Source organism: Physella acuta, unplaced genomic scaffold (assembly GCF_028476545.2).
Source record: "Physella acuta isolate Inbredline_101_S28 unplaced genomic scaffold, ASM2847654v3 ptg001340l, whole genome shotgun sequence".
NCBI lineage: Eukaryota > Metazoa > Mollusca > Gastropoda > Physidae > Physella > Physella acuta.
In genome coordinates, this window is record NW_026732855.1 from 64031 (window position 1) to 78102 (window position 14072).

Sequence of the window (14072 nt, forward strand, 5' to 3'; positions counted from 1 at the left end):
GCAACTCTGTCAACATAGAGTGTTTCTAATCAATTTATATTACAATTTATGAAAACAATTTTCTAAAACGCGAAATAACGGCTAAAATTTCTTTTCTAACATTGTTTTGTTATAATGCAAGTGTGACGTCACACCATCTGACCCCCCTCCCTCATCACACGCCGTAACAAAATTACGGGGCCCCCTCCACTACTACTATGACGTCATTTATGGACGACCCCCTTACTTTTGATAGATATAGGCCTAGTCTATGCCTAAAGACTAGATAGATCATTTAAAACTCGTATTCTTGCAATTATCTGCTATTCACAATGGATAGATGAATAAGTTTACACAATAACAGACTATTCGTACTCTACAATTTTGTTTGAGTTATAGGCCTCTGTAGCTCTATAAATTATATAGGGATAAATGTAACGTAAATAAACAGCATAAGTACGTTTTAACTGACAACAACTGTAAACTAGTAAGTATAATAGATTGACGACAGAAGCCTGTGGTTGTATATAACACATTTAATTGGGTCTAACTACCACGATGGTAACACACAGAGAGGACGGGAGGAAGTACACAAGGGACATCACTCAAGATAACAATATTATAAATATAACTAATACAGAAGAGTGAGTTCCCTTGACCTCACAATTATTTCAATCTATTACATCCCTTTACCCTTAGAACACAATAACACATCTCTCAATAGAACAATTGATAGTATCCTAAAATCACCAATTATATTGTAACATGAACACTATGGTAGATTACATCCTTACAAACAATGCACAATATGCTACAACATAATCAAAATACAAAACAATAATGTCAAAGTCCTTTTGACCTTTAAAATCATAGGTCTAACTTATTTGGGACTTTGATTGTCCTGTTTGACCTTCTCAGTGGCTTCTGATTTGGTGACTCAAGATTCTGACCATCTGGATTCTCTATCTCAGGAGGTCTAGGATTTAAATCATTAACTCCAGAATTTACATTTTCTGACTCCAGACAACTTGGTTCACTCATATCAACAGAACTTGGTTGTAGAACAAACTGAGTTGGTGTGAACTGATCAGATTTGGTGGGATTGACAGATTCACACTTATTATCTGCACAAGTTATTTTCAACTGGTCTGCATGTCTACGGACAATAAGTCCATCATTTGTTTTTACTTTATAAGACACAGGTCCTGTACATTGAACAATTTGACCTGGTATCCATTTTTCCTTTCTCCCATAATTTCTCAGATACACATTATCATTAACTGCAAATTCTCTTTCAATGGATGATTTGTCATGATTTACTTTTTGTGTATGTTGATGTTGGGAAACAGACCTTTGAACAGTTGGATGTAGTAGGTCAAGATGAGTTTTAATTTTCCTACCACATAGCAATTCACATGGTGCAACACCTGTTGTTATATGAGGAGTTGTGCGGTATTTGGTTAAGAACCTGTTTACTCTTTCTCTAAGAGAAAACTTGTTACCGGTATTCATTTTTACCATAGCGGTTTTGAATATGCCTACCGCTCTTTCAGCCAAACCATTCCCAGCAGGATGATAGGGGGATGTGGTTATATGCTCAATACCATTTGCCACACAAAACAGTTTAAACTCATGAGCTGTGAAACTAGGCCCATTATCTGAAACAATTTGATCTGGTAATCCATGAGTTGAAAATATTTCCTTAAGTTCTATAATGGTATCATTTGCAGTGATTGTGTTCATGATTTTAACTTCTAACCATTTAGAATGTGAATCAATAACAATTAAGAACATTTTGTTCATGAAAGGTCCTGCGAAATCTATATGTATACGTTTCCATGGTTCAACTGGCCAGTCCCAGTTTTGCAAAGGTGCTGTAGCTGGTTGATTTGAATGTTGTGCACAGCTTGAACAAAGTTTTACATATTTTTCAATATCAGCATCCATATGTGGCCACCAGAACCATGATCTTGCTAGACTCTTCATTTTGGAAGAACCAAGATGAGTATCATGTAAAGTTCTTAAAACTTCTTTTTGTAACATTTTGGGGATAATTACTCTTGACCCCCATAGTATACATCCATCTTCTAGACTTAACTCTGTTTTTCTTATTTTATATGGCTTTAAGTCCTCATTCACTGACTCTTCAGGCCAACCATTCTTACAGTACTCATATACTTTTATTAAGCACTCATCTTTTTGTGTTTCTCTTTTAATATCATTCACATTTATATTGGAGTTATCCATGATAGTGAAGAGAACAAATACATCTTCTGGTACATAGCTCAGGCTTTGGTTTTCTAAAGGTAATCTACTAAGACTATCTGCACTATTCTCAGATCCAGGTTTGTATTTCAATTCATAATTGTATGCAGTTAGTGTGATAGCCCATCTTTGAATTCTTGGTGAGGCATGCTCAGGTAGGGTTTTGTTTTCTCCAAATAAACCTAGCAATGGTTTATGATCTGTAAAGATGGTGAACTTCCTACCAAACAGAAACTTATGAAATTTCTTAACACCAAAAATGATGCCTAAGCCTTTCCTATCTAACTGAGAATAATTTTTCTCAGCCTGGTTCAAAGATCTACTGGCAAAAGCAATGGGTCTGTCACCCTTCTCATCCATGTGGGACAAGACTGCTCCTACACCATCTGGTGAAGCATCACATGTTAATATAAGTCTTTTCCCTGGGTCATAGTGAGTTAGTAAGGTGTCAGCAGACAAAGCCTCTTTTGCTGTATTAAAAGCAGCTTCTTGTTGTTTACCCCAGTGCCAAGTTGCATTTTTCTGTAGCAGCTTGTACAGTGGTGATAGTTTACCAGACAGATTTCCTATGAACTTTGCATAGTAATTTATCAAGCCCAAAAAAGCTCTTAGTTGTTGGGTATTTTCAGGTTTGGGTGCTTCTTTAATGGCTTTTGTTTTCTCAGGTTGAGGTCTGATGCCTTGTTTGCTCAATATATAACCAAGAAAACTAATTTCTGTCAACATGAATTGACGTTTATCTTTGTTTATCTTTAAACCTTTTTCACCAACAATTTTTAATACTTTATCAAGTGTTTTAAGATGTTCAGTGTCATTCTTACCAGTTATGTACACATTGTCAAAGTACACACAAACATTTGGAATATCCTTAAAAATACTGTCCATGACAGCTTGGAAAATTCCAGGGCTAGATGATATGCCAAAACATAGTCTTTCATATTGGTAGAGTCCTTTATGTGTGTTTATTGTCGTATAGACTTTTGAATCTGGATGCAGTTCTAGTTGAGTGTAAGCATGACTAAAGTCTAATTCAGTGAATTTGTCTCCTCCTGCCAAATTCAAAGAAATTTCCTCAATGTTAGGAATAGGGTACCTATTTAGCTCTATTTGCTTATTCAGTGTAGTTTTATAATCTCCACAAATTCTTATAGAACCATCCTTCTTTAACACTGGCACAATGGGTGACGCCCAATCGGAATAGTCTACCTTCTTTATAATGCCATTAGCTTCCAATCTACTTAGCTCATTTTCAATTTTATTCCTCATTGCATAAGGTGGAACTCTAGCTTTGCAGTATCTTGGATTTATGTCTTTAATGCTTAACTTCACTGTTCTATCATTTAGTAATCCTGAATTACCAAAAACACATTTATTTTCAGATATAACTTTATCTAGTGAAGTAAGACTAGATTCTTTTACATTCTTCAATGAACAAATACTCTCCCAATTTAACTTAAGATCACTTAACCAGTTCCTACCTAGTAATGGCGGTCCATTTCCTTCAACCACAAGAAGAGGAAGTTTAACACTTTGACCATTATAACTTACATGAACCATACACTCTCCTATTACCGGAACATTGTCACCAGTGTATGTTGTTAGACACTTGTGACACGGCTGTAGAGGCACTGATCCTCCTTTGACAGCGTCAAAATCTTTCTTTGTTATGACTGTTAGAGATGCTCCAGTGTCAAGTTGGAAGCTGATGCTCTTACCGTTGATATAAACTGGTACATTGATGGGAGCATGACTTATTGATTTCACAGAGAACAGGTTGAAATCCGGCTGCGAATCAATTTGAGCATTTTCACAGGTAGAGTGGTTCATTGGTTGGGTTAGGTAGTCTTGGTGAGAGTTAACATAGTGCTGCTTTTGATTGCGGTACTGTCTTGACTGGCTAGATTTAGCAACAGACGAAGACTTTGCGAAGCAGGCCTTAGCAATGTGACCTTGCTTACCGCACTTATAACAAGTTGCTAACTTGAACTTGCACCGATGAGATGCATGGGGACCTTTGCATCGATGACATTTTTGATAATTATTACTAGATTTAGATCTAGGATTTGAACGAGCAGGCTGTTTAGCATAAGTTGGAATGCTCTGATGGGGATGATGTTTATTGACTAACCTGCTGTTTACTGCATGGATCTCTGAAGGTGCTAAAGATCTCACCGCATCTGATGACTGCTGGATTGAAGTTGCGAGTTGTATTGCTTTTTCTAATTTTAGATCTGACTCGAGCAGCAACCTTCTTTGAATATCAGGGCTGTTTACACCTGTCACAAACTTTTCACATAGTCTGTCAGACAGCGTATCGCCGAATTCACAAAATTCACTTAAATGACGTAAAGCAGCAACATATTCTGTTATTGACTCGTTTGGTTGACGAGTCCTACTGTCAAATCTAGCTCTACATAAAAACTTTAATGGGGTAGGCGCATGGTGGTCTGTTAGCAATTTGCTCAGCTCGTTAAAGCTCTTGGTATCTGGACTAGCTGGTGCGCATAAGTCCTTTAGTAGCCTAAATTGTTGAGGCCCTATGACTGTTAACAAAACAGCTCTCTTTTTGGCTTCTATCGTCACGTCGTTAGCTTCTAGGTAAAAGCTTAACCTCTCTAGGTAATCTTGAATGATTTCATCATTCGCATCAAATTCTTTTATTTGGCCATACAGCGCCATAATTCTAGAAATAATTAGCTAATAAGCTCTAGCAAACCTCTTTTTTGCGTAAGTAGGTGCTCTTTCTAGTAGATGTTTATCCTTCGTCGCCAGTTATAATAGATTGACGACAGAAGCCTGTGGTTGTATATAACACATTTAATTGGGTCTAACTACCACGATGGTAACACACAGAGAGGACGGGAGGAAGTACACAAGGGACATCACTCAAGATAACAATATTATAAATATAACTAATACAGAAGAGTGAGTTCCCTTGACCTCACAATTATTTCAATCTATTACAGTAAGTACTGTCAAAAAATGGTGTATTCAATTAAAGATAAAATAGTTGAGTAGAGGGGCGACCCCCCCCCCCCCCTCTTATACCGTACAGGGACGGATTAAGCTTGGGCGAGTCTCGAGCTGAAAATTTTTGAGGGCCCACCATATATATATATATATATATATATATATATATATATATATATATATATATATATATATATATATATATATATATATATATATATATATATATATATATATATATATATATATATATATATGCCTATATATATCCTAATCACTTTACTATTCAAGATACTAATGTATTATTTTAACTTATAGGAACATTCGACACCGTTATTTACAAAGCTGTTAATTTAAAAAGCTATCAATTGTGTTCAATGAGCGGTATATTGGATACAAACAGGCTATCCAATATGTAGGCCTACTCATTTTCTTAGCAAGATTATATCATATATGTAGCCCCCATCCGCCACGCACTCACAAAATAACGAGAAGCGAGATCCGCCTACGTCAACAGTAGGAATCCTTGGATCTGTTCAGAGGCGTAGGGACCCTTCCCGGCGCCCGGGGACAAACTTTTCGATTTGGAACCCCCCCCCCCCCCCCCCCCCTCGAGATTTCGATTTGAACCCCCCATCAAACTTTCGATTTGCACCCACCCCCTCAAACTTTCGATTTGCACTCCCACCCCCCTAAAGATTTCGATTTGCACCCCCTCATACTTTCGATTTGCAACCCCCTCAACCTTTCAATTTATTTTTCCGACCCATTTTGGCGCCCCCTAAGATCTGCGCCCGCGGACATATGTCCCCCCCCCCCCCTCGCTACGCTACTGGATCGATTGGAATTTGAGCATACAGTTATTCGAGGAAATCCACACCAGCATTGAACACAAATAAATATCCATGAGAATATTATAATGTCGTCGTTATACTAGTTATTATAGAGCACTTAATTGATGTACAGACGCAAAAAGAAAACAGAACTCTCTAAGTAGGAAATATCACTAACATACAGAGGTTAAACTAGGCCCAACAGTTAAAATTTAGGTGACGGACCCAATTTTTCCGGGGGGGGGGGGGGGGGAGATACCTGCTGAAAGAAACTCCACACGCGTCAAAAAACCACTCCTCTATCGTTGTAGGTGTCATCCAAATATTTAGGTCCACAAGAAGTTGAGTTTCGACAGGCGTCCCCTCTTTGAAGAACGCCACCCACGCAGTGTTTCTTCCAGACTTTTTTCTCCGGGGGGGGGGGGCACTTGAAATTTTCGAGGGGGGGGGTATATATTTTCTATATAAATTTCATTTCCTTCGGCGGTAGACTTGGGGAGGGGGGCTGAAAGAAACTCTGCACCACTGACCTCTACACCCGATGTAAACGTTCGACCGAGTTCATTTCATATATTTCTGTTTATGCCTTATTGTCGATGACCGTTTTATATGGCCTAAATAGGTCTGCCGTGACACAATTTCCCATGGAGCTAAAGTAACACGGGCTTTGCCGTATTAGATTTTACATTGTTTTTGCAGTTTTGTCGTAAACAATACAGATTATGCTTGTGATAATGATATCCCCTAATTAAATAGACCTGTTTGTGGCCTATTGTCCTAGGACTGATCAGAATGTTCCCTCATTAGCCGATAACTAATTATAAATATGTGAACTAAACCTAATAATCCCTATGATCACCAGGCCCGAAGAAATGCCTATCCAAAACCTCATTTCTAATATAACAAAAATGTTATTATGCATCCTTCATAGCTCAGGGGTCGGCAACCTGCGGCTCGCGAACCGCATGCGGCTCTTATGATGTCAAGGTGCGGCTCTCTAGTTCAATGCGCAAATACTAATAATTATATTATTTCATGTTCAAAACTCATTTTAAAATATTATACTGTAAATGTAAAGAAAAACAACTGTAACTTCAACAGGACTAAAACATTCATCAGCGAACACTGAGAGTGAGAGTAGGTGAGGGAAAAATTATACAGACTGATAACAGCCGCTTGGGCACTAGCCCCACAGTAGTGCTGTAGCCAGCTCCGTGGCGACTATTCTATGCTTGCCACTGCCGGACATTTAAATTAAAGGGGGAATGTTATTCTATTCGGAATACATTCCTCTAGGGGTCATCCATAAATGACGTCACGCTTTTTTTGACGATTTTTACCTCCTCCCCCCCCCCCCCCCCCCCCCCGTCACAAAAAGCCAGAACCCCCTCCCTAAAATGACGTCACATCTCAACCTACAACCCCCTTCAAAATTGCAGTTGAATTTTTTTTAAAACATCGATATTTTTCTAAAATCTTGTCTAAACTATTACAATTTATAAAAATCAGTTATCTAAAATGCGAAATAACGTCTAAAATTAGTGTTCTAACAGTGCTTTTTTATAATGCAAAAATGTGACGTCGCAACATCTGACCCCCCCCCCCCTCCGAGTGTGACGTCATTTATGGATGACCCCCCCCCTACCAGTCAGTATGTATTATTTTGACCCGAACGTAGTATTGCTGGACTCATGGGTTCTTGTAGGGTGGAAGTTAAGACCAATGAGAACCGAAGCGACCGATACAGAAATCAAATGTATTTGCTTAATCTTTATCAAATACCAAAATATTGAAAACATAATAAGTGGCTCTTTAAAAACTGGGAAATATTGCTCAAACGGTTGCCGACTCCTGGTGTAGCTGATAAGCAAAAACATTCAGGCAATTTTACATTGATTGCCAGGTTCTATTATTAATGTTGCTTGTCTAGATGCTTGCAAGTGAAAGCGAATCCACACTTTAGACCAGTGGTTCCCAACCTTTTTCGAGTGGCGACCCCCTTTCATAAAACGTAAGTGACCCGCGACCCCCATATAATTAACAAGTCGGAATTAGTTAAGAAAATAATAAGCACTAAATTAATATTTTCTAGTAGACTTTCAATATGAATTAATCTTGATAAATGTTTTAATACGATGAGCAAAATTACATGCTATTAACAAGCATTAACTAGCATTAACAATTAAATTTTGCAAATTTAAGAATTCATCTTGTTATTCATTGGCAATGCTGGTAACATCAAGGAAAGCAGAGAATTGGTGACAATGCAGATTCTTCTTCTTTCAGCTCGGGGAAAATAACGCCGCAGTTCGTTGTCAAGAGAATCAAGATGCGCAGAATCCTTTAAAATTTTTATCTATCACACCACACTGCAGAGTTTCTCAAACATGGCAGTATTTCAAATATTTATTTTTCCTCGCCAATTTTTGCAGCCTTGATAAAAATGCCGAGCGATTATCATGAAACGAGATAATATTCGTTCTTTTATCAGGTTAAGCTTATGTTGATGTTTGAATATATTTGCTAGGTATGATACTCTCTCCAACCACACCCACACCATGTCGTTAAAGTATATCAAAAGGTCTTGTTTCCTTGCACTTCCAAGAATATATTGATTTCATCTTTCAATTCAAAAACACGATTGAAATTTCCAATTGACATCCAGCGTACTGAAGTGTAGAACCTTGTGATCTTTATCCATGTCTTTGCACAGTTCTTGAAACAGACAGGTGTTTAGGGCTCCAGATTTAATATGATTTACGACTTTTATTAGCAATGGAGTCGGATAAGTCTTGCTGGCGAGGGCATATGTGAATCATGCAGTGGATTCCCTTTCATTAGGGAGCTAAATCTTTTACCTTTTACTTTTTTCTGAAACACCCATTTTGACCCAACATCCGTTTTCCCATTTTAATCCTCCAGTTTCAAAAAACGTATTTATTTTCTCCATGATAACATCTGAATGAATATATTTCACAAAGACAAGCAACTGCGAACACGAACTCACATCTGTCGATTCGTCAACTTGAAATTCAAACAATGGTGAAAGCTTGATTTCATTCTAAATTTGTCTTCTAACATAAGCCGCTGCATAGTATTATTAGACAGAGATATTTGTTGCATCTTTACTGCACTGGAATCCCCAAGAATTAATTTTACCATCTTCAGCATACATGGTTTGATGAGATTTTCTCCTTTGTGTGAGAGGTTTTTTGCTTAGCAATTTCTAATACTACTTCATATGATGCTTGCACTAATGCTGTGTTTTTTTGGTGAAAACGTTCTGTTCGATCAAGTCTCTGACGTTTGCAACTAGCTTCATGCCGACGAAAGAATTACATATCTTTTTTGGCGTGTTCCGAATGACTCGTCTCAAATACCGTTTGGAAGTTTTCATAGACTCCGGACTAAGAACAACTTTGCACAGTACAAATTGTTTATTCTCTATTCCACTTCCAGTTATGTCAATAATGCCGAATTTCAAATATTTTTCTAAATATTTATTTTTATTTATTGGTAGAGTTTAGTCTACCAGTTGGCGACCCCCAGGTTGGGAACCCATGCTTTAGACCCTATGCCTAACATCTATCTTCTATATATATAATTCTCTTCCGGGAGACGCTAGAAAACGAGCTGTAAGCGCGCTCCCTATCACCCCAACATGGTCTGGTGAGCTGTAGTTCACGCTAAATGTTTACTTTAGTGACAGATAATTTAGTTTGAAACGATTTTAAACTTAGGGGAGGTAACCAAGAGGAGGTTGCTTTTACAGCGGGCGTAGGGTAGTATTGTTCTTAATGACCTACGGATAGCGTTTTAAAGCAAATATTTTCAGTGTCAGCATTGGTACTGTCGAATTCACAAATGATGCTGCCCTTTTGAGCAGTTAAGCACAGATGGACACCTCTAGTACTTGAACATTTTAAATTTATAGTTGGACATAATGATAATGGGACATCTTTTTCTTAGAATCCAGAGCTCTGGGTAATGAAATGATATAGCCTACATCATGTTGGTGTATCATGGTAATTCCAGAACCCAAGTTTAAAAAAAAATGCAACTATGTAAATGTAACAGATATTAATGAAAAAAAAAAAAAAAAAATCAGGAACTTTTAATAAAAGCAGCCAACACCCCAAAATTAGTTATTAAGTAATTTGACTATGTTGCTGAAGTTGACACATTGGCTGAGAATTAACTCTCTTCGATGTGGTCATTTAGAGCAAGTAATAGAAATTAAGTTACCCCTGATCCCCATCAACATGAAATGAAGGAGCACACACACTAACAATACAAACTCAGAGAAAAACAACCAAATGTGATAAAATGACAGCATCGATTTAATTCTCAGATCGAAGACATTGTACAAAGACCACAATTGATTCACAGGACACTTGAAGACATTCATCTAGTCAAGCTGCAAAATAAGCGAAACAACAGTCTTTATATATGAATGAAAAACAACATAAAAAGGGTACATTGTAAATGGACAGACTACCAACTAACAACTAAGCAAGTTACAATCTACTCCAATACATTACCTTCTTAAAACCGATATCATCGGAATACTGTCTAAAGCATCGTCTGCAGATATTTAGGCCATACTTGCGAATCAGACCATGAGCATTACTGCAGACTCGGCTAATGGAAAGATAAAATAATTAAAATTCAGTCATCATGTAAAAAAATGCAATATCTACAACTATCCAGCCAACCTCAAACAATATTCTTGCTAAGATTTCTACAAAATTAAGTCCTAGCCAATAATGAAAATGTTATACTTGATCCCTTCCCCAGATGGTCCATAATTGACCATGCAAACACTGACTGACATAGATCTAAGAAAAGTACCCATGATAGCAAACATATAGGCCAACAAGCTTCACATCCTTAAATATATATTTCAAAATTTTCCACCATGAGGGCCAGAAGTTTCAACTATATATACTCTATTTGTGGTCTTAGGTTAGGTCAACCAACTGAGCAGTAGAGTAACTTAACCAGTCCCAAACTCCCTTAGCCTCAAAACATAGCCAAGCTGATTGTTATAATATCACATTTAATTACTAACTAAATTCAGCAATGGTTTCATTTAGCAACGATATCCCTTATTAGCAAGTAATACAAATGGTGGCTAATTCAAAGTAATGCTCACTACCCCAGAGGTGTAGATGGTTGCTAACAACAATATAGCGTACAGACCGGATGAATGACTTCCGGCGATTTTTTGTATTAGCACCAGAGACCTTAGAATTACTTTTAAAAATGTTTACAGTGAGCGAAATGGCGGGTTTACACGTTATAAAAACATGCTACAGGTGGTTGGGCTAAATATGCCAGAAAAGCATGTTAAAATTTGCTTTGGAGAAAGAAGGCTAAATTTAAAAGTTGGCATCATTAAAAATAGAACTTTTAAAATATCAACCCGGTGAGTAAAAAAATGAATTGGGAGTCCGTAGAGCAATTAGGTTTATCAATCTGAAAAAAAATGAACAAATATTGCAAACCACTTTTAAATAGGCTGATGCTAGCAGGAAAAACATATGCATGCGCAATTAAGAGAAAATACAACATGCCATCAATGGTACTGCGCGTGTTTTTATTTTGCCTCAATAGCATTTGTCCAACCAAGAACAAACTACAAGGCAGCAGTTGTTAAATTTTGGAGCTGTCTCTCCTAGAAGAGTGACTGTCCCCAGCTAACGAGCCTCATCTGCCCGAGTAATCACGACTAATTTTACGGTTAGAAATTAAGGTTAGGCGTACGGTAGGACCAGTGTTGGTGTTATGGAAAGGGTTAGCATTGCCATTAGCCAGCCATGTGTGTATTTAGTTAACTACCAGTAACCTAACACCCCTTTTTAAAAAGAAGCTTCCATCATCAGACACAGGTATAAATATTCTCCCACAAACTAAAATAGTGCCAAATGGATTAAATATGGATGTCTATCATTCAGTGGTCATGCTAACATTGAAAATTTGAGTAAATTTTAGATTTAGCAAGAAAATCTATTTCAGATTTGTCTAGGAATGTCATGAAGGGGTAGTACATCTATCTCCTGGAATTTTAGGAGGGTGCAAAAACGGTGAAAGATAAAAAGATCAGTATTTTTCCATTTAATGTGGTGTTTGGCGTTTACAATTGACACATAAAATAATGACTATTCTTAAGTGAACAAGCCACAGTAAGGAAAAAGTAAATATGCATTATCGAAAATAGGTAAACGAAACAAGACAAGGTGTGACACGATTATTGCTGAAAAAGTAATCAATTTTATTTAATATTTAAATCGTAAATACAAAATTAACATGCAAAATGCCTTTGTAACACATTTTTAGTTACCAAGAGCGAGACCCAGCTCCAAATCTACGAGGATGTGAATACCACGTTGTAGTGAAACCCATCTTGACGCTGGTCGAATTTGGAAAGAAAGAACGGACAGATATTTCTAGCACTACTGGCCTTTTTCGTCTTGCCACATTGTCATTTAAAAAACTTGTTAACTCAGAATTTAATTAAATGGCTTTTAAATTTGACATTCTCATATTCATAAAAGAATATTATTATTGAATATTATATTAAAATAGATCTATTAGTTATTAGAAACATTAGTCGAAAGATATAATATATCAAAATTAATATTAATAGAGCCTATAGTACTATAGTAGGCCCTAAATAATTTCTAAATAATTTTCAAATGTAATATTTTTTATTCATTTATATATTGACATTACAAGTGAAATTATGCAACATATTTTTTGTTTTATTATCTGATGAATAGATAATGTTGGAATTAAGGCACATGCTAAGCAGTGGCGGAACTAGAAAAAAAGGGCCACCCCGCAAAAAATTTTTTTAGGCCCCCCTATATAAATATATAGGCCTATATATATGTGTATATATATATATATATATATATATATATATATATATATATATATATATATATATATATATATATACTCAAACACAAAATACGAACATAGGAAACTTATTGCTGGCCTGTTCGTGTTTTGAGAAATACGTGGATTTTTTTTTAAGTTAGCAAATTGCGACATCATGTCATGTGTGTAAGTGCAATAGTCTGTTTTGTGAATATCAGTTTTATATTATGTCTGCCGTTGCCTCCATCATTATATCGGTCAAAAGAATATAAAACATGAAAGCTTTCTGTAAATAATGGTGTCTCGTGTCATGTTTATTTTTATGTTTTTTTGTATTTATTTTATTAATTTTAAATACATTTTCTTTTTATACAGTGTCATTCTTTAGTAAGTAATTTATTAACAAAAAATAATAAAGAGAAGTAATTGCTTTTTTATTTGTTTAGTATAAATCTATTAAAAAGAGGCTTATGAGCATCACTATTTGACTATTTAAAAAAGGGAAATAAGTCATGGAAGTGGTTTGAACGTTTGCTTATCTTTGATAAGTTTGATTGTAGGAGAAAGAGGACTCGGCTTTCACAGTGGTTTAAAAACGAAGGAAAAATGAGCGTGGGGTGGTGTCTATAGAATAAAGATAATCCAACCGCAGCTACAAAACAAACATTAGTCAAAAATGCAAGAAATTTTTTTTTTAACTATAATTTTTTTTTTATGGTCGGCCGTGGGCCCCTAAATGGCGTGGGCCCCCCCGCATTGCGGGGTCTGGCGGCACTGTAGTTCCGCCCCTGATGCTAAGGTGTTATAAATACGTTTTTTTTTTACTTTTGTATATTTGAAAAAAAAGTTTACAGTCCTTAGAGGAGCTTAGTTAGTTTATGTCCGTTTTCGTCTATCTCACTGCTAAGGAAGTAGATCTAGAAATATATTTTACATTATATTGCAAGAACTATACCTAATATTATTACCAATTGACCAACAATAAGCCTATCGTGTTACATCAGTCCTTTTAATTTTTTCTTAATAGGGGCTTAACTTGGAAAGTGGCAAGTAATCATTATTTTATTTTTAAATATAGCACAGTCTCCCTAACAAGCTATTTAGGCCTAGATCTAGATTCTAGCTTTTTTGTGTGTTAGG